General features: G+C 36.0%; 1 long non-coding RNA gene across 1 annotated transcript; it reads left to right on the top strand.

Annotated features, from left to right (window-relative positions):
- Positions 1-205: 205 nt before the first annotated feature.
- Positions 206-8,127, top strand: LOC103591576. Its single transcript, XR_550589.1, has 2 exons — positions 206-262; positions 7,783-8,127. It is a non-coding gene; the product is annotated as an uncharacterized LOC103591576 (long non-coding RNA).
- The last annotated feature ends 13,130 nt before the right edge of the window (positions 8,128-21,257 follow it).

Below are 21,257 nucleotides of genomic sequence, written 5' to 3'. Positions count from 1 at the left end.
ATTAGGAATGCTTTAACCTATAGCAGTTAAACAGAAAAGTCAGCCTATTCTTTAATCTAAATGTGGTGTTCTTGCTACCATTTGGTGAATAGACCTATGCAACACACGTGCAGAAACATGCAGTGGCTAATAAATGGTCAAAGTTATAGAAGTTATTTTTTTCCAATGTGCTTAGCCAGTTAATTTGCTTCTATTTTTCTTTTACAGTTTCAGCTCCTAGCTTCAGCTCTATTCAAGTCTGGTTCAGATTTTACAGCTCTAGGTAAGTATTCCATTATAGTTTATCCAGCTGGATGCCCTAGCATTTGGAGGTTGGATTTTGGTTTCTTTTAAATGAAACATCAGGGGAGATGTTCATCCAAACAAATGGAGCAAGTTTCAGAGTAGCATGCAAAATTTCTAATAACCTGCTGCGGGGTACTTTCCAAGCACTATTCAACAGTTCATGGATCAGTTTGCATTTCCTATCACATGAATTGCTGTGGTATTATGCAAACAAATGGCAATAGAAATACAATCAAAATAAATTAATTTAGATAGCACTGCTTTGGAACACAGGCTGTATTACTGATGTACTTACTTTGAGATAACACCTGTTAGTTGAATGGTTTTTGCTTTCAGTTTGTTCTTTGAGGAATCGCATGGTATCAGGAGAATGGTGATGGGGTAGGCAATGAAATGTTTTGGGAGAAGAGAAAATGAATTATCTCTTTTTTAAAACTGAGAAATTTTGTTTGTTGGTGTCTTAATTGTTCAAGATAAGTCCCAGCTGAAACTGGTTTTTGTCAGACACCTCAGATATAAGCATCAGACTTCATTTAATATTACTGCTATTTAATATTAATGAATTACTAAAGTTGTTAAACTAGACTAGTAAAGTGGGGAGTCTGTACAAGTCCCTGAACTCAGAGCTTTCGTCAGGTAAATTTTCAAGGATATTTTCATTAAGATAACTCATTACTGGTAGCTTCAGGTTTTTTCCAAGATAGTAGTCTTTTGAAGTGTGGGGATTTCCAGCTTTCCTCTTGTCATTAGAAAATGTGATTACACAGTGAGTGTATATTAATCCCACTGGTGTAGGTACTATTATTTGCCTCAGAGTTGAACAATATTATTGAAATTTTATAGTATATATAATATAAATACCATTCTTCATATGCAGAATAAAGTTTAATTTCTTCATTGTTTGTCCTTTCACCTCTTAAAAGTGAGCTACACCTAGAAGAAAAAGACAATATGTATAATTCTGTTGCTTTTCACCGGGATGGGAAAAATAGCATTGTTCCTTGGGGTCTTGCCTCTTTTTCCATAGTAAGTAATTGAGGCTTCTCTATTAATCAAGGCAACTGCAGTCCTAAGTTCTAACTCCAGAATATGTAGGATTCCACAGAGCTATACTGAGCGGACTGCTGTAAAACATGACTCCAATAGGCTCACCTAAAAATTTAGATAGTGGTTCATCACTATTTCATACACTCGAGGGCTTTAAAAAAAAATGTCTACAGGCTATAGAAATCACAGTCCTGGGATAATGAAGAACCTGAGTATAAGCATCATTTTAAAGAGTTTGTGCCCTTCTGAATTCTGTCATTTGAAACAAAGATGTAGTAGTGTTACATGAATCGGGAGCCCAGCACATAGATATTCAGTTTGAATGAATGTGTGCCTTGTTATGTGTGGGTACCGCAGCTCAAGGTCATTATTTTAATTTTATTTGTGAACAGCACTAAATTTTCTCTAGCTGACTTACTTTTAGCCTTTAGAATAAGAATTTCTTGGCAGTAATTTAAATATGTTAGGGTGGTGGTATCAATAATATTTTACCTTCAGCTTAACTTCTTTCTTCTGTCTCTGCCCTATTCACTGCCAACTAATATATTTTGTCAGGAACAGTTTGTTTTACTTGGATTCTAAACAAACCTCAGATACACTGAGAACTATACAAACACAATAGAGAAAAATGCAAAAAGGGAAAATTCCTGTGGGGTTTTGTTCCCTACTTTGTTGGAAGAGAGCCAGTATAGTTTAATAGTTAGGAGGTTAGAGTTGTAGTATAGTGACCTGCTAATTTTAAAAGTGACCTTGGACAAGTTATTTTACCTTTCTAATCATCAGTTTCTTCATCTATAAAATGGAGGTAATGAGAGTTCTTACCTCAAATTGTTGAGAGAATTAAGTGCAATAATTATGGAAAACACTTAGCACAGTAAAACACTTAGTAGATGCTCCATTCAGGGTACTGTTATTATCCGCCTTAAAAATGTTCTTTGTAACATTGGTGGATTTGGATGGGGAGCAAATTCAGGTTGTATGCTGATTTTAATAATGAGAAATTTGATATATTATTAAAAAGTACTTTTCATAAAGATTTACGCCTATTTAGAGTTCTTGGTTCTAGCTCTCATTCATTTTCTGGCAGATTATTTTACCTTTATGCCAATTAGAATTGAAATAAAATTATTAAAGTTATTTACCATGCCTTTCATTGTGTAGGTAATCATTTTTTATTAAACTCTGCTCCCCCCAAAAATTAGCATCAGCCAAACTTTTGACTCTCTTCCTTTAGAATTAATCCAATTTATGTTAACCTTTTAGTGAGAATTAAAGTATTGATTAATGTTATGTAGAATATTTTAAAGAATCAGAAAGAAGAAGAGGGATTTACAAGCAGCTGACATTGTCTTAGTTTTGGAAAAATGACTTCTGAGAAAAATAATCTCCAAAGATCTTTATTTTAGAGCTTCTTGTGGCTGTAGGTACTGTTAAGACCGAACTTAGCCATTTTGCTAATTTTAAAGCTGTGCCTCATTTCTAGAAAATATGCATTGGAGCAATTGAGCTTATTTTCAGCAAAGTACATATCAAGTAGGAAAAATCTGGTCTATAGATCATGTTGCCCCTTTCATTCTTCACAACTCCCTTTAGAAGTTTACAGTATGAATATGATGTTTAAAACATTTTATGCCTAAAGTATAGTGCTTTTTGTCACTCTGTTGATATTAGTGAATTAGAAGCCTTAAGAATTTTATAGCATTTTATGTCCTTTAGGTTTTATATTTTTGCGATATCCACCAAACTTAGATTTCAGCAAGATACTTCCTTCAGCCTCCTATCTGTAGCGCATATGTTTACAGGGGATTTGTAAATAATAAGTTTACTATTAGGACTAGGAAGTGTAAATTAAAGAAAAACTTGTATGCCAGGAGAAAAATTAGAATTCTTGCTATTTCTCCTACCACAAATAGGAAAAGCCAGCTAGTCTATGTAGGAATTAAGTGAAAACTATATTCCTAATAGGTCACTTTCTTTTTAGAGTAGTCATTGTCTTTAGTCAGAGTAGTAGTGATACAGTGATAGCTAATTAATAATATTTACTGAGAACTTACTATGGGCCCAGGTACTATTCTAAGCACCTTGCATGTTATAACTCATTTAATGTCCACAGTAACCTTATGAAGTAGCTAGTATGTGATCCTCTATTGTGTGTGACAAAACTGGGGCACAGAGAGGCTAAAGTAACCTGCTCAGGAAGAGTGCAAGTGAGTGGCAAAAGCAGGATTCAAACTCTGTCAGTATGGCTTCAGAGCTCATTCTCTAAACCACCAACTATACTACCTCTCATTGAGCTTTACCAGTTTCCACTGCTCTGAGTGATTAGTTCCCCATTCCACTCTATGGCGAAAATAAAGTGAGAGAAACACAGTGGTTAGGAACATGAGGTTTGGAATCAATATAACTTTTTTGTCCTGTCTGCCACTTAAGTAGTTGTGTTACTGTCGATGAATATCCTAGACCCCCTGTCCTTTTTTAATATACTTTTAAAAATACGTTGACTGCAAATAAAGCTTAAGATTCTCTGTAAACAGCTTCCCCCAATCTCTGTTCCCTAACCTAAATGTGATCACCCATATCTGCCTTATCTTGTATATCTTTACACGCACACAAATATACAAAGAGATATACAGCTACAGTTGGTTCTTGTTATTCAAAGAGCTTCCCCCAATCTCTGTTCCCTAACCTAAATGTGATCACCCATATCTGCCTTATCTTGTACATCTTTACACGCACACAAATATACAAAGAGATATACAGCTACAGTTGGTTCTTGTTATTCAAAGTAGTTCTATAAAGTCACAGAGAACACTAAATTAGTGAATTCAGAATTATTGTTTCTATGGGAAATACAGAGTTAGGTTCCTTGTGAGCCTCTGGTCGTGACATTTTTTCAAATAAACCCTGTCTTACATATGTTTCTATTTAAAGATTCCTTATTTAACATATATTGTTGATTCATTTACATTAAACTCATGGTCAACAGCACTATAACTCATACCTGAATGAAGCTTCTCTAACACACCTGTTTTCTCCATAAGGTACATCACAGCCTTCTTGTACTTTGGAACACTAGCACTTCAGCACTATAACTAGAGGCCATTTTAAGCAGTGAACTCACCAACAGAAAGCACAGAAATGTGAAAAATGTGGCACCAAACAGAATGTAAAAGAATAGTTGTGTATAGTTTGAGAGGGGAGACAGGGTGGTGGAACATCACATAGTTCCACCTCAGCTGGGAATGTGTGCATGTGGCAGCTCAAATATTTTGCCACTCTGCACATGTCCATGAATGGCCATAGAAGTGCCATAGGTATTGATTTGGGGCTTACAAATAAATTTTAGCAACTAGGCAAATTCACAAATATGAAATACATGAATAATCAAGATCAACTGTATATGGGCACACACATATGTAAATGTACAGTTTTTTTTACTATATAATATAAAAATATATTCTGCAACATAATTTCTAAAAATTTAATGATGTGACTTGGAGATGTTCCCATAAAACTTTACTAGGTCTGTTGTATTCTTATGAAGTAACACATATTATTCCAGAATAGGGATCCACCATAGCTTAACCATTCGTCTAACGATAGTGTAAGTTTCGATTTCCTTATTGGTAAATAGTATATAAAAATAAAAGATGTACCTTTGAGGATTGAATGAGTTTAGCATATTGCCCTACAACTTCAGCACTAAATAAATTTGAGTTAATAAAAATAAATAAATGGGCTTTGGAGTCAGACAAACATGGATTCATATTCCATTGCTTCCCTCACCAGCTTTGATACCTTATTAAATTACTGAATCTCCCTAATCTGTCTCATCTGAAAGTGGAATTAGTGATAACTACTTATTGTTTTTGTGGCAAGAAATGTAGTCATACATAAAATACCTAGCACATATTAGGAACTCAGTGTTTCCTTCGTAAACCATTTGATCTCATAAAAAGGTATAATTTCATTAGAATACTACTGCAGAATCAGTATCTTCTCTTAAAAATATGATGTGCCACTGCATTTTTACAAATTCAGAACATAAAATAGAGAATAAAGTAAAACAAAGAAGGGAAAAACGGTAAAGTTGAATACATACAGAAACAAACCTGTTTATCAAATTGCTAAATAACCACATAATAGGGAAAAAAGAGAACTAAACCTTTTTAGTATAGTGCTTAGACTGTTTACTCTCAGTGCGGTATATTCTAAAAACAATAAAAACAAATATTGAGTTTTTGTTGGTAGTGGTATGAGTATATTAATTCTAGAACTTGCTTTTTATGTATTTTAAGTTGAGCAAATGAGTAAATATTATGATGTTGTTGGGAGGCAGGGTTTTCTTGGTAGAAGAAAGGATTTACAGAATGAGGCATGAAGAGAAGGAATCCTGTGGGATTTTTAAAAAATTGTAATTAGCGATAAAAGCATGAACTCATGATTTTGGGGGGGAAAAAGTGTGTGTATAGTATATGTATATGTGTAGTTCTAGAAACAGTGACACCCTGGAAGTTACCACAACTGATTGTGGTTTCTAATATCATTTTCTACTAAAAGTAATTAAGGCTTCTTGGAGAAATGGCTGACTTGAAAACTTGAAGACTTGAAGACTAAATGCAATGTGTGATCTTAGATTGGATTTTAGATTAGTGGAAAAAATGACTATAAAAAAGATTGTGGGGAGATCAGTGTTGTTTCCTGAATTTAATCTTAATGGTTATTTAAAAGAATGTTCTTGTTCTTAGCTGGAATGAACTCAAGTATTAGGGGTGAAGATGTCCAGCATTTGCTCCCAAATAGTTTCACAAAAAGATTATGAGTGGAGTATACACACACACACACAAAATAAGAACATATTTGGCAAAATGTTAACAATTGACGAATCTAAGTGAAAGGTGTCTGAGTGTTCACTTTACTATTCCTGAAACTTTTCTGTGAGTTTGAAAGTTTTCAAAATAAAAAGTTGAAAATAAAGCAACTTGGAAAATTCAGAAAAGCATAAAATAGAAAAAAAAAATTATAACCTCAGCATTAAGAGATAATCTTTGTTAATATTCTGGAGTATTTTCTTCTAATAAAAAGTTGAAAATAAAGCAACTTGGAAAATTCAGAAAAGCATAAAATAGAAAAAAAAATTATAACCTCAGCATTAAGAGATAATCTTTGTTAATATTCTGGAGTATTTTCTTCCATTCTTTTCTATGATATGACATTAGGCTGTGTTAAATCTTAAGGTCAGCTCAAAGGAGTAAACATTTTCCCTCAAACTTAAAATAACAATAATAAAACTTTTTAAAAATTAAAAAGGAATGTACTGTTCTTGAGGCATTGTTTATGTTCCTTCCAGGAAACTGGTATCCTTGGCAATGTTATGTTCTATTCTTGTTCTTTACAAAATTAAAAGAGATTGGACCTAAAACTGTATTCTGAGTTGAATGAAAATTAGTCCAATTTGAAGTAGTCTTCACTGAACATCACAGCATGTATAATTCTTTATGATGGCACTCAGTAAGTCTCTCATGTCTCAGTTAGGAGTATGGAAATCATTTATTTCATCATTTAAACACCTCATTTGTGGGTAAGAAGTCTGAAGCAGCTGTGAAGAGTGTACCAGCTGACTAAAAGAAGGAGGCATCTCACTCAACATTACTTTGGGCAGAGTGAACTTCAAAATCAAATGTTTATTAGGGGTTAAGGGGGAAAAATTCTTTAGCTTAACAGTCCTCACTTTTTAAGAATGCCACCTACTTTCTAGGGTTTATCTGGATAAAAGTAGTTTGTTGCTCTATTTCTCATATAATGTGTGCTTAGCATAGAACCTGGTGCATAGTACCATAAATATGTGGTATTTACTATGGGCCAGATACCATGCTACATATTGTACATGTATTTCTTTCCCTCAGTCATTTACATTTCACTCGGTTCTCTGAGACTACTTCCAGCTCTTAGGGCCTTTTGTTTTTAGAGCACTTAAGACCTGTTTCATTTTGATTTTATTATATTTTTATTAAAGAAATATTAGTGGGTTAGAAGCATTAAAAAGGCAGAAAAGGGGAGTGAGATTTCCTCTTTTCTGGACTAGCAGAGGAAAAACCTTCTAAGAAAGAGAAGATAAATCGATATTATTTAGTTACTAAAGTGCCAGGCGTTTTGTGAGGTACTTTTCATGTTATTGCATTGAGTCTGAGCAATAACCCTATGAAGTAAACAGGATTATCACAGATGTACAGCTGAGGAAACAGAAAGGCTGAAAGCCAGAAAGGCTGATTGATTTACTTAAAACCACACAACTGCCAAGTAGTAGATCAGTAGAATTTATCTGGTTTTGAAGCCTAATTTGATTTTGGTTTTTCCATTATACATTGCCGCTAGTCTCAACTAGCTTTTCTATTACATGTTGAGTTTTAAACACAATGGATGAATTTCTTTGTATTTCTTCTTCACCAGGCTTTTCGGATGTGGATCACACCTATGCTCAAAGAACTCAACTCTTTGACACCTTGGTAAATTTCTTTCCTGACAGCATGACTCCTCCTAAAGGCAACCTGGTAGACCTCATCACACTGTAACTGAAGAGTCACTGGACACACAAATGAAGAACAGGCATCTGCTTTCAGTGTTTTGGACTGCAGCTCTATTGACCGATAATTAAGCTACAGTGATTGAGGACTGTACCAGAGTTACCATCACAAATTTAATACTCTTCGTTCATACTTGACCTCAACCCCATAAATTTCATCCTATTCCTAAAGGCTAATAAAGTGAAATTGGTATACTTTCCATTTAAATATATATATATATTTTTTCTTACTTTAACTTTTAAGAATGAGTATAAAGGAAGAAATTAGGCAGATTACCCTTTTAAAATTTTTCTTTTTTTTTTTTTATCTGGGAGAAATAAGCACTATTAACAGACTCAGTGCTATAAGAATTTTGGATATGTTGTTGTTGGTTGTTTGGCCTTCTTTCTCCTCCCTTCCCATTTCACTTTACCTCACATCACACAACTGCTTGTAAGTGAGTCACTTGTTTACCTCTTTACTTCATAACAGGTATATATAGTTCTGTAGGACAACTGATGTATGTTAAAGTGATATATGTGTCTATGTTGACTTGTCTTATATTACATTAAACAGTAGGCAGAACAGAGGACTCAAATTTGCACTCCTTGCCATAGAACTAAAAAAATGAAACTCAAGGTTGACCAAGGCACCTATTTGAGATTGGAATAGACTATTTCTATAATGATATATTTTATAGTAGATCTTACAATAGCATCTGACTGAGTCACAGAAACCTTAAAATGAGGAGACTATACTTCAGAACATTCAAGAGCCATTCTAAAAGATGACCAGCAGGAGGGATCTAGTAGGATTAATATGTTTATTAATATCTTTATAGCAATTTTGGAAAAATTACTCTTTGCTCAAACAGAGCTATACAGAACCAGATCTTTAATTTCTCCTTTGTGCTATCTCTTAGTAGCATTTTCATCTGGGTGGGTGAGTTTCCACAGGTAGACTTTCATTATTTCCATACACATCAGCTTCCTGCATCTGCTTCTATACATTGATATTTTGAAGAGTAATGGTTTGTGGTTGTCCACTGAAAGGCATTTCCTTAAGCACATGGACCAGGCTTTTTTTTAAATGGAGAAAAGGAAAAATAATGGTGTGAATATTTTTTCATTAAACAGAAAAAAAGTTATTGCAGATGGGCTTTTCCACAGATCCTTATTTTTGTGTGTGATGGATAGGGGATATCTTCCCATGAGGTGCTGTGGAATGCAGTATGCAAAACCTACATCTAGCAGGCACTCACACTTGATCAAAAAGTGTGTTGTATGCAACTGATAATGTACCATGCTGAAAGCAGACTCAATATAATAAATGTCCATCAGTCCAGTGGCTCCTAAAAGTGAGTGAATTTATGGGATTGAGTATGCCCCTGGGTAGTAAGATTAAACATTACCAAAGAAAAAGAAGCTGATCTGCACTTTCAGAAAGTGTCATATATAGGAATGAGACTTTGAGATCCCTCTTTGCTCTGCCCTTACTACATTATTTTACTTCTTTTGGAGATGGACAGAATATATTTTTGTCATTTTTAGGCTTGAATCATGAGCCCCTTGGCTTTCCAGGCATCCCAAAACAATCAGTAATGATGTATTAAATAGTTAGATCTGTACATTATCTTGTGAAAGGTATACTATATAATTCAGCAAGTACCAAATTGTGTAGCTGCAGAATAATCAGTTGTTGTACAGTTGAGTAAATATAGTCTACTTATAACTTGTACAGTTTCATAAAGTGATTCCCCTGGGTGACAGTTAAGAACATAAGATATTAATATCACTAATATTGTAATCTATTAAATCTTGTTTTGTGGAGAAAGGTGTAAATTAGAATGTCAACAGAGAAGAATTTAAACTTGATAAGACTGCCTAAATTTAAAAGCTCTAGTTTTGCTTCCTGTGAATTCTGGCACTTTAAAAATTAACCAAATGAAATTCTGCCATTTATCTTTATTGTGTTTTTGTAGTTTTTTTCATTGGTCAGTTCTTTGACTTCATATTACTTGGAGGAAACTCAGTTCTTGAACTCATTGATTTTGTTTGTTTTTGTTTCTTCCTAATTGCTTCTTTGCTAATATTATTTTAAATGAATGTTTGTTTTAATTTCACCTTCATTTTATTTAGGTGGAATTTTTCCCCATCATTTCTGGAATTTTTTTTTTTTTAAACAACCATTCTTAAATGGGGTTAAATCATAGTGAAACATTTAGTGTTGCCTAAGTGTGATAGACTTCCTGAGGAGGCCATTGACTAGATAAGTCAGAATCTGTACTGTGGGGTTTAATGAAGCACTGCCAAGAATGATTGCAGAGAATGTAGGACTTCATATACCCATGACCAAGATTGACACATTCATGACATTTCACATCAGAACCATGATTTGAAACTTGTTTATGTATTTAGTGAGAAACTACATGTATTTCTAATAATTCCAGCAGTGTAATATGATTTAAATAATTAATTTGATATTTAGATACATTATTTAGGTAGCCAAGTACATGTGCTTTACTACTTAAAAATTCTTTCATTCTAGTTTAATGAGTCTTAAGTTGAAACATCTCGCTGATGCTTTAGACACATTAATTAATGGGATATAGTTTGTTCAATTTTATCATCCCTAACTTCAACCTCATTCCCATTTCTCTTTTTCCCAATGGAATATATTATTTTCAGCCAGAAATAGACCAGATCTCTAATATTATTTTCAGTGCTTGTGCTTCATGATCTGATTTGAAAGACACTTCTCAGATGCATTTGCATTTTATTTTGCGGAATGACAGAGATCTCACGTGGCCAGCCTGATTAATTCAGAGTGTATCACTTTCCTGTTCAAGCAAAGGAGTTCAGACTTGGATGCTTACCTCTGTGCTAAAGCTGACGGTATTAACCCTTATTAAGGTCATCTTTGTAGACCTGTTTTCCATTTATACTAAAACTGACCTGTCCATGTCTAATAAGTAAAAACTGATAGAAAACATTAAAAAGTTAAGTCACTGGCTTATCATAGAAAGGCTTGTTGGGTTTAGAGTGCAGTGATTTGTTTAAGCTTATAAAACTGTGGTCTTGGGTAAAATATGTTTATTGCATATAAATGGTTGGCAGCTTATCATTCCAATGAATCTCTTCACATCTGCCTTAAAAGTGGTTCGTGGAGATACATTAACAGGATTTCATTTAATAAAACAGGGTTTTAAAATCTAATCTACAAACAAAAACTAGCTTGAGGTACTTAATCAGTGAGAGATTGAGAGTACTGTTTAATGGATCAAAAAGCACTTAGGAGTACGTTTGATTTTATTCTCTGAATTATACTCAGTTTCATGGTAATTACATGAAGAAGTTACCCTATAATTATTCTTAACACTACATGGAATTCATTGGGTAATTGTGGGTTATTTGATTATTTCCTGAGTGAAAGTTATGTGAAGTCCTTAGCTGGTTGAATATTGCACAACAGTTGAGAATTATGGTTTGAGATTTCAGTGGGAGGGGATCATTATAATGTGTACTCTAACAAAGTCATCTACCTATTAAAAAAATACCCTTCCTAACCCTTATTTTCTTAAAAGTCAACATTCATCCAGTCTCATCCCTTTGCAGAAAGTCTTGCCTGAATTTTCACAAAGTTTTAAAATCCTAAAATAGTCTTTGATCTGGGATGTGCAGGCTCCCCCAGAAAAAGTTTATACTTGTTAGAGGGTCTTCAGGTGACAGTACTATAGGTTAAATCTTTGGGCTCTTTAACTCAAAGTTTTTTGTTGTCCTCATTAGTCAAATAACATTATTCTTTCGTGATTTTTGACTGTGGTTTATATCTCCCTGTGATTTGTTTTAATGCTGAAATGACTTGGCTATCCAAAACTTTTAGTCTGGAGATATGTCCACCGAAAGTAAGCATTTCCAAATTTGTTGAAGTAATATGGAGCTGACTATCTCAGCTGAATGATGTTGCCATTGTTTGTTTGGGGTGGGGAGGGAAGATTCATTATTGTAGTATATTGATTTCTTCACCAAGTGCTCTTTTGATTTTTCTCAATAAGTGCTTAGAGATTTTATTTATACATAATTTCTTCCTACCGAGAAAATACTGTGAATTGTGTTTCCATTAGTCTTAGCTAATTTAACTTTACTTTTGACTTTTTTTTTAAGCCCTAGACTTCCTAGGTTTTCTGTGGCATTGCTTAGGAGCATTGTACTGCTTGAAAAAAAAAAAAAAGAAAGAAAGACCAAAGTCATTCTGAACATGCTTTATTATCTTTGTTTGTGACAAGAGAATGGTGAAATTAAAAATTGTATATTATTAATTAATGTTCAGATAATGCTGTGAAAATACTTGAGTCATTTTCCTTTGGAGATAGTAATAGTGGCTGTGGCAGCTTTAATGGAGGTGCCTGTATTGGCTTCTTTTCCTGGCACAAGGAAATATTGTCTAGAACTATTGGTAAAGTACAGACTTCATAAGAGAGCTCATGAAATTCAGCATACCACCAGAATTTGTATTTGCCTGTTGTCTTTTATTTTTATTGTATTTTTTAGCCTTTTCTTTTTTTAATGTTCCTGACTTCTATGAGTAGCATTGATTTTTCTGCTGAAGTTGGAATTTGTGTTAAGAATTGACTTTCAATTTCTAATATAGTTGAATATTAGGAATAGCTTTGATTGCCATGAAATGATTGGTGTTCATTTTCTTCTTAAATAAAAATAAATATAGCCATATAAATGTCTCTTCCCCTCAAGAATTTGAATTTAGTTCCAGTTTCTAATGACTAAATCTTTTTCCCAAGTCACAACCAGGAAATAAAATCATCTGATCGTAGCTTCTGTAGCCCTTAACCTAAGGAGTCATTAGAGGTTATGGTAAATTCGAGGATCTAGTCGTGTAGAAAGAAATGCCCTCGTCGGAATCCCTATCACTGTCTGCCTTTTTCTGTCAAGTAGAACTCTGAAGTTATAGATCTTGAACTAGATCTCCGTTTACAACTTACAACACAAAAATCAAAGGTTGGTTCTAGTTTTTTTTGCTAATATTATTTGCTAATATGCTATCATGTCCCCCCAAACTGCCAAGCTTTCTTGAAAACAGAATTTTATGTGGATGTTACTTAAGAAGTATAAAGTTAACAATTTTAAAAAGGAAGTGTTTGGTAGGGAAGTAAACCAGTGTTAAGATATCACTTATATTTATGAAATAATATGTTTTCATTTTTATCTGCTCTTCAAACAGCCCCAGCATTTGTATGCAGTGTCCTATTTTACCTACCTAAGGCATTTTGACTCCGAAGTATTGAACCTCAGAACACAACCAGAGAGGAGAGGAAGTATACGTTAGAGAAGGAAAAATAGGAGCTTTTTACTCATGGATTTGAAGGATGACAAATCTAAATGAAAAAGAAAGCTCTTCATGTCTAACCCTAAAATAATTTAATCAGTGCAGTGCTGGGAAGACGTCTGTAAAAAAGATTTAAAGCTTCCATTTCTAGAATATTCAGTTATTCTGAATAGTTTTCGGACAGCAGCATTTCTTGGTTAGTTACATTTCTCCCCTTCTCCCAGATCGCAGTTAGAGATCTCAGAATAAGACAGAAAACCCAGTGTAATGGATAGATCTTAAACTAGGTAAGCAGTTACTTATGTGCAGCCCATTCCTGGATAAGGATCCAGAGGGAAAACCAGCAGTAAAACATTTTAACATGCAATTTTGGGGATCCCAAAGGACTTGCTTATTCACCGAGTTTAAGCTCTTGCTGCAACATGGCTCTGTACCATCTGGGATGCTGGCATTTGCAGTAGTTAGATATCTGAGCTGTCTGCCACATGAATACCAGCCTGGGGAGATCATCACTCCTCAGTTTCATTCAGTACCTAATGAGTGCCAAATTAATTGGCAGGAAGGAGAAACACTGTGTGTGTGATATACTGAATAGGCCTGTGTGCACGATTAAGGAGTTGCTCAAATAGCCAATTCTGAGCTTGCTTTTTCTCCTTTGTTAACAAATCTCAGGAAAGTCTTTGTTAGTTTAGCTAGTGTCAGCTGGTTGGTGTATTTTCTAGCCCTTTAAAATAAGAAAAGGGGGCTGGCCAGTTAGCTCAGTTGGTTAGAGCACAGTATTATAACACTGAGGTCAAGGTTTCAGATCCCCTTTAAAAAAAATTAAAAATAATAAAATAAGAAGTAAATTATTTTATGTATAACTTATAACCCATATAGTATTAAACTAATAGTTTCCATGCTTTAAAATAAATTATACGTAATCCCAAGAGTCTCTGTTTGTTCTGCTTTACCAAGAAATATGTGAATTCTGGGCTTGTTGTTAGAAGTAATTTAATAGTTTTGGTTTAGTCGTTAGGTCCCCACATTCATAAAGTGATTGATTAAATTAGGGAAGGTATCTAGAATAAGTCTAAATTCCACTGCAGCTGACACAGCTTTACAAATTCAGTTGCAACAAAGGAGAGCATCTTATACCATCAGGGCCATGCCATCAGATGTTTGCAGTGACTGTTTTAGCAGATTGCCTTGGAGTTGCTGTATTTACCTTCTTGAGATGAAGTGAGGAAAACAGGACAGAGATGTGTGGCTTTCCATTTTTTAGTTGCCTACTTTAAAAGTCCTAAGATAATTCTACCATTGTAAAGACTTGGCTTAATTTTACATATACACATTAGCTATACTTGTAAAAGCACTGAGTACACAGTTATAAGACATACAAAAGTAATTGTCAGCCCAACCCCAAACTTGATAATAGGATATCAAAGTCCAAAAGGTTAAATGAGTAGTCTACTATGGGGGAAGATATATTTCTTTAAAAAAATCTATGTATTTGATCTCCTTGAGATTTTCTTTTTCCTTTCGCAAAAAATGATTTTGACGACTGACCATTTGTAAATGATTTTTGTCCTCAGTTGTAAACCATTTGTTTAGAAAAATAAAAGTGGATTTCCTTTAGTAAGCATTACATTTAGCCTAGGCAAGAGATGCTGTGATTGTGTTATTCTTTAAGCCAGCTTACTTTTTTGACTTGTGTGGAATGTCTTTTGAAATGAATTAAATTAGATTGTATTAATTATCCTTTATGTATAGTCTTCAGCTCAATTTAGAAGTTGCAAAATAATTGACATTTTTCTGTGAGCAGATTATTTTATGGATATGTATATATATTTTACTTTTTAAAGAGATTCCTTCCTTTGCCACCACTGCAAAAGCTATGTACAGTTGAGTCTTCAGCCTCAGAAGAAGAGTACAGGAAAGCTAAGAGAGGACCACTTTTTCTTGTCTTGGTCTTAGGAGCAGACAGTATTCCATCTTTCCAAAATGGCATGTTTATAAGCAGCTTGGGAAAGATGTTTTAAAAAGTCAGTTATTATATTTTTATAAATTAGAAGTACTCAGTGGCCAGAAATTAAGATCCCTTTCGATAGAGGTAGATCCTCAAAACCAAAGTTGGACTGGAAATTAGATTGAGAAAAAAGACACATCTCCATCCAGAGCCAGTAGAATCTGTCTTTCCAGACCTGCTTATTCATGCTGTGGATGGCTCCTTCTCTTTGTGAGAATATCTCCTGGACTGGGAATATGGTGTTACAGCAGTCAGCTCATCTGAAAGTTGGAGAATGTTAAATATCTCTTATGGGACTTTAATAACCTTTATTGATTTTTATGATTATAAAAATGCTTATCATAGAAAATTAGGAAGTTACTAAATGTAAAGAAGGAAAACCACTAATAATTGATGAGACCTCTTCAAAAGTTAAAAAAAAGTTCCAACACAGCCATCTTCTTTTACCTGCGGGTAAGGACTAGTCTGCAAGCATATGTCCCCACCTTTACTTATATGAGGGTACTTCAAAAGTTTATGGGAAAAATAGAATTAAAAGATAATACGAATATTTCCAAGAACTTTTTGAAAACCCCTGTACAACGATGATCCCATAAGATTATAATGACTATACTATATAGCCTAGTTGTGTAGTAGGTTTGTATAAGTACATCCCATGGTGTTGGCACAGCAATGAAATCACCTAATGATGCATTTCTCAGAACATATCCCTGTTGTTAAGTGATGCATTGTTACAGGACAGACGGCCGAGAAACCAAGCATCACCCAGACGGTTAAAGAACTCAAAGATTTATTACATCAGTGGGCCCAGAGTTCACACTCCAAAGTCTGAACCCCAACCCCAGGCTTGCAAAGGGTTATATAGGTTATGTTCTTCCAGGGTTTTGGGTTTCATTTTCTCGGAATCCATGCAGTGGGGGCTAAGTTGATACAAAAGGCAGTCAGTGTTACAAAAGCAAAACAAAAATCAAAGATACAGGCAAAAAACAAAAAGCCAAAGTACAGGGGCAGGTTTAAGTTTTTCTGGGCTTGTCCATATCATTCCCCCCTTTGATGCTTTCATCTAATTCTTTAAGTGAGCATCATATTCAGGCTCTTTTGCAGGCATATGGGGTAGTGGTGATAATCAGAGGCACATGGGGCATCACTGGGGAAGCCAGGGCATGGGTCAGGAGTCATAACAGGGCCCATCAGTGAGTGGTCCCAAATGAACCCTGTCTGGGGACTTTCTAGCTAAGACCTGCAAGGGAAAGACACACAGCAGAAAATTAAAACAAAGGCAAGGATTGCCAATCCCAAAAAACACAGTCCAGCAAATTCTTCAGGGGTGCACCCCCTCATCAGAGATCCTCAAGCTTCAGCCACGCATTGACTGGTCAGCTTCCACAGTGACCAGGGCAGGGCTGTTTTCTGGTTGCCTCTGGAGTTGGACCTTGAGCGGATTCATGGGGTCATTGTGTCATCCAGTGTGACTGCCTTTTTGACACATGTGGTGGATCCAGGGCATGAGACCTGCAACTTTAATAGCTGTGGGAGTAGTAAGAACAACCTGTGAGTGAACCGGTCATCCCTATATAGGATCCGAACCCGCGGCGGGAGCGCTGCTGCGCTCCCAGCACTGCACTCTCCCGAGTGTGCCACGGGCTCGGCCCTTTCCATGAACTTTTTGAAGTACCCTTATATTCCTTTAAACATTGCCCTTTTCTAGACAGTCTGAAAATAATTAAGTATCTTTAAGCCTGAACTTTGGGTGTAAGATATTATCCAGCAGCTATAAAGGGAGCTGCCTTGTTCAGGCCATTGGAAATTTCATCTCTAAGACTCATTTGAATTTCTAAGCCCTTTATGCACCTTACGGGCATATGGAGTATATTCATACCACGAGGAGCCTTCTATTAAGGGTGGACTTTTTTACATGGCCATAATTCAACTGACACAAAAAGGATGAGGTACTTTTCAAAGGCACAGAGGAAAGCAAAACAAAAGAAAAACAGACAAAATGAACATAAATGTAAGCGAGGAGTCCATGAAACGAGTTCCTTATCATGCTTAAGCAGGTGTCTCTCAAAAAACTGTATTTCTCTGCATACCAGCTAAGATTGAGAAGTTTTGCACCTCAGTAGTGTTTCAGAGGAGACTCATTTTCTTATCTGGAGAAAACTGCAACCTATTCTGTGGCAATGTGGGGTTACCTAAAGTACCTTGATCAGGAACGGAAATCATGAAGGAACTCTGGAAAGCTGGCATGAGCTAGTTGGAGCTTTTAAATAGAAGTGCTTTGGGGTAGCAGATCTAACATCATTTGTTTTGAGTCACTGGGCTATGTTATTTTTGCAGTCTTCCCCATTCCCCTCACAATCCTCTCTGGTTTATCTTACTTTTGTCCAATCTATATGGATGTTTTAGGAATTTTTTTTCAATGCAAGTAACTTTTTGATCCCAGGTTTGGTAAATGTTAACACTACTTTGTGAATAAATAAATGAGTGATCTGCTGAACAATTGCAATTGTAGAATTATGCTGTATGTAATGTACATATGAAGAAAGAAATGTATTTTGTTCATTTTCTTAATAAAAAGTTATATATGGACACTGCAAGATGTCTGTCTGTTGCGTTCATTAAAACTACTTTTGAAGTCAGCTTTTAAAATGTTTACATACTTAATAGTTATATTTTTCCCTCAAAAAAGGTAAGTTTTATTCAGGCTTCCAAAGGTGGAAAAGGATACACTATACAAGGAGGGCCTTTGAGTGTTTTCCTTTGAGACAGGGTTTCAATGTAGAAGTACTGGTTGAGCTCACAAAGTTTCTGGGGGAAGTTCCCATTTTTAAAGAACACCAGTAAATTATTTCATGAAGTGTTTTCCCATCTGCTCTTTCATCTCTTTTGCAGACTTGGACATGTGTTTTTCCAGGTTTTCTTTAAGGGGCATGTACCTGTACAGATTAGGAACTGGAAGAAGAAAACTGAACTGAAATAGAAAATTAATTATAGAACAGAGTAAAGGGAGAAAACCTGAAGGTGTTGCAAAGAAAAAAATTCTGGGTCCCTATCCCCAATGACGGGGAAAGAAAATCCTGAAAAAAATAAACTCAGAAATAGGCCACATAATGATACTGGGTTGTTAGGGTTGACTTGTGTGAGCTCTCCAGATACTCTCAATAACCAGGAGATCTTCTGTTGGCCCTTTTCATCTCCAGATCTCATTTACATTTTCTTGGCTTTGTGATCTTGTATTCTGGGGTGAGTTATTAGCTAATTTTACTCAAAATTGGGATTGTGTTTTCTCAATTTACAAATCAAATAATTCATACTATACTGCGTAGCTTTCATTTCTAGGGTGTGCTTTGAGCGCAGCTCACAAGCAGCATTTCTTTGTGTTCTCATAACAGGAAAACATGAGGTGCAGTGATAAGGAATTGGCCTTTACTTGGTTAATCCCCCAGAGAATTAATTCAAAAGGATCAAAATGTGGGACACCGCCCTTGATATGTTTGTCACTGTCTTCTGGCAGGAAGACAGCAATAAACAAAGAAAACTTGGTGCTAAACATAGTGGAGATGCCAGCGGCTCCCTCATCAAGTGAATGTGGAGACCTGCAGAAATTGCAAGTTGTTACTTTAGGGGCTTCCACTTGTCCAAGGAAGATAACCCAACATCTAATAGGGAAATGGCCGTGTGTGCCCATACACACGTAAATTCTCATAAATGTCAGCCACAGAGTTCATAGGAATTACAAAAAAAACTTTTTCCTTGTAAATAAAGGAAACATTCTTTGCCACTAATCCTTCAGATACTGAAAGTATGACTGAAAAGACCAACCGATGGCTCCTCTGAGGCCTATGCTAGTCCTGGCGTAAACATAAATAGTAATTGATGATGTTTCTCCTTAGCACGTGCTATGCCACATCTTCCTTTGCCTTTTATATGTCTTGGAAGGAGAAGAGGAAGAGGAGAGTGGAGACTTGGGGCTTTTTATGGCATGGGGGTGGGTCAGTAGAGGGTGATGTTTGGAGTTATCTTCCCGTCCTTGCTCTATGGCTTCTCTAATGTTCACAGGGAGCTTTCCTCACCCAGGAAAAGCAAAGGCAGGCAGTTTTATCCTTGCCAGAGACATTCTCGTTACAGGGAAAAAGGAAAACTACAGGTACAAGTGGCCTGTCCAGCACTGTGCTGGTGAATTTTGATGGTTGGCAAACCCCAAGAGGAGAGATTAGGACACTTGGCAATGTACATAGACACATTATACATCTGCCATCTGAACTTGAGCCGTAGGGTGGAGAGCCTAGGAGTCAGGAATCCTGGTTTTTATTTCCAGGCCCACCAGTGACTTCTGTGTAGTGCTGGGCAAAGTCTCAACTTCTCTGCCTCATTTTTCTACATCTGTTAAGTAAATATTGGCAGCAGAACCCGTTTGCTAGGATCACTTTGATTTTTTCCGTCTATAAAATGCCAAGATCTTAGAGAAATGCTCAGTATTTATCAGTAGTGTTAATTATAGTCTTCCTTTTTTTTCCCCTTGGGGTAGGGTACAGAAGAAATAAGTGGTTTGGAAGGGATTTATAGGATGCAGAGGTTTGTGAGTGACAGAAGCATAACAAATTTTAAATGACAACTCAGAGTGTCTCTTGGTTGTCGGCAGGGAGCAGGGTCAATGACCTACTCAGGAAGAGAATGGAGTCTTAGGTCTAATTTGTAGCCCATGATAAATTATGAATCACTCCCTTAGAACAGTATGCCTCAAGCATGGCCAGGGTCCTGTGTGAGTTCCTGGTTCTTGGACTCTTTTCTGTATCCTTGGCAAACTCTTGAAATTAACCTCAAAATACCCCTGGTCCAATTCTGGCCCACCCTTCTGGGTGTTAACTGCCTTTCAGAACTCCCATATGAAAGGAAAATCACATTGTAATAGCAGTTGCATTCTAGAAATGTACTTTGTTGTTATTGGAATGCAAGCATTAATGTATTGAAAAAAATGCAGGACTAAAGAGAAAAGATGTGGAATCAAGGCCTGGTACTACCATTTAAATGGCTATGTAATCTCAGAAAACACTTTACCTCTGCACCTAATTTTCCTCTGTAGAGTGGTGACAATTCCTAAATAAGATGTGGAAATGCTTTGTAAACTGTTAAGATGCCAGGCAAACAAAAGAGATTGTCTAACAGCTAAGAATATGGACCAGATCTACCTGACAGTTAAGTTCTGCAAGTTGGGAATGATGATGTTTCCTCCTTGCAGTGAGGAAACATACAGATGTAGATAACGTCACCTTAGAGATAAAGAGAATCAGAATCATCTCTGACCATTCCTTCCCTGAACCTCCTCCTCCTCCACTAGGTACAGGGACAGGCAGAAGCCTCTTGTGGCAAGGAAACAGATCCTTTGATGGGCAGAAACAGGGACAGAACAGAGCTGCTTTATTTTTATTTGTTTGGTCTCTTGCCAGTGTTTTCATACCTGAGCAGGGATCAGCAGCCGCCTTGGGACCTCTGGCGGTGGTGATTCATGTTTGTATGTGAGGCGGAAGGAGAGGGAAGACAGTACATTTATAAAGCGATGTTGGGGGACAGGCTGAGATCACGTGGAGAACCATCGCCACCTCCAAGGTCTCCCTTTTCCTTTTCATCAGTTTCCCTCCTTTTCTCCTGCTCTCTGTGCGTAGCTCAGCGAGTATAACTAAGAGCAAGGTGCTGCATTCATGGGACCCACGTGATGGCCTCAGGTGCTTTCGTGATGAGCCTCACGCACATGTGAGGAATTTAAGCCAATTGGAGCAAAATACTAGGGACTGAACCAGCTTACACAAAACCACTTTAATAGTATACAATTTTCCAAAATATATTTTTGTAAGAAAATGCAATAATTAACTACAATCTTTACAAATAAGTTTCTCAGTAAATTCCAGTGTACTTCAGACCCCTGTCCACTAAGACACGTTCCCCCAGTCTCCTGGGCAAACTGTTTAACATTCGCTAATAACAAAGACCCACATCAACTAGTAATTCCCTTT

This window comes from Galeopterus variegatus, unplaced genomic scaffold (genome assembly GCF_000696425.1).
Source record: "Galeopterus variegatus unplaced genomic scaffold, G_variegatus-3.0.2 Scaffold992, whole genome shotgun sequence".
Taxonomy (NCBI): Eukaryota; Metazoa; Chordata; class Mammalia; order Dermoptera; family Cynocephalidae; genus Galeopterus; species Galeopterus variegatus.
Note: the sequence above shows the minus strand (reverse complement) of the source record. Positions and strands in the feature narration are given on the sequence as shown.